This window comes from Penaeus monodon, chromosome 23 (genome assembly GCF_015228065.2).
Source record: "Penaeus monodon isolate SGIC_2016 chromosome 23, NSTDA_Pmon_1, whole genome shotgun sequence".
Classification (NCBI taxonomy): Eukaryota; Metazoa; Arthropoda; class Malacostraca; order Decapoda; family Penaeidae; genus Penaeus; species Penaeus monodon.
This window is the reverse complement of record NC_051408.1, coordinates 44,443,739-44,445,039: the sequence shown is the minus strand read 5'-3', so window position 1 is coordinate 44,445,039 and position 1,301 is coordinate 44,443,739.

The window sequence follows — 1,301 nt, the reverse complement described above, 5'->3', positions numbered from 1 at the left end:
GTAATTTTCACAGAAAATGCATCGTCTCTTAGAATGTCCTAATTCTTCCTTTCCCTCTCCAGGACGGGACTCCAGTGTCGAGTGAGCTCCAGTACCTAATAGCTACATCACAGCAGGACTTTGCCCCCTCACTGGAACCAGTTGACCACTCAGACTCCATCTTCGTGTCTCCAGGAACCTTTGACCATCACCATACCATTGATGTCAACACGGGGCTGTAAAGACTTCCCCTTTGCAAGTGTAATCTCAACAAGGACATCACAAGTGGTGCATTGTGATGAGTTTTCAAGACCAGAAAATTGAAAGAAGTTACTAAAAAAAAGAAAAAAAATATATTGTGCATAAATGTGAATAAAAGAGGAAAACAGGAAAAATTGTAGATTTTTATTTATTTTTTCAAGTTAAATGAGACCCATATATCAGTTAAACCCATTTTATCTGTGAAATCAGTAATAATTTGTGGTCAGAAAGAAGAACCTTCCTAAAGGCAACCAGTTAAGCTAGGAGTGAAAAGACATGAGTAATTTTACATTCTACTTAACAGAATGCATGAAACATAGTGAAGGCCATTATGGCCTTACCTTTTGATATTCTCAGGGCCACATTCATGGCGGTTCAGTTGTATAACTATGATATTTTGTGTCTGATGTAATAGTTTATGTGGAATAATTCAGGCAAGAGTCTGCTGAAACACAAGCTATTTATTAATAGACTTTAGGATCTTTTTAGACATAAAGAAGTGGCTTGCAGGATCTCACGATTGGCTTTCTTTTGCTCCATCCTATGCAGAAAACCTCCACAAGATTGTAATATGCTTTTTAAGTTATTGGATTTTGTCATTTGATGTAATTTGAAAGAAAAGATGCCCCAAGTGCCTGATCAGATCTGCTTTGGAGGCTGCACATAACAAGTGTCAAGATAAATAAAAGCAGAGTGGACATGCACCAAAGGAACTATTGGAGGGTAATTTAGTTGGTTCTGATGTTGGGATGTTCAGGGAGGGGTGTTAATGTGCTGGAAGTTCTATGCATCTTGCAGTTATGGAGTTGGAACAAGAATATAAGACAGAAAAAGGTAAGAACCCCAGAGGAAGTGTTAGATGATACAGGTCAGTTTCCTTTTTTTCTTTCTTATATAGAAGGAAGAGATGTTTAATATGATAAGGTTGACAGCTTTTTGTAAGTAATAATTTCAGTTTTTCATATTACTTGACATCAGTGTTTCAGGGAAACCTCTTAATAGTTCTTGAAGTACAGATGCTACAGATGTGTATATACAGTGCATAACTAAAGATGTCTTTC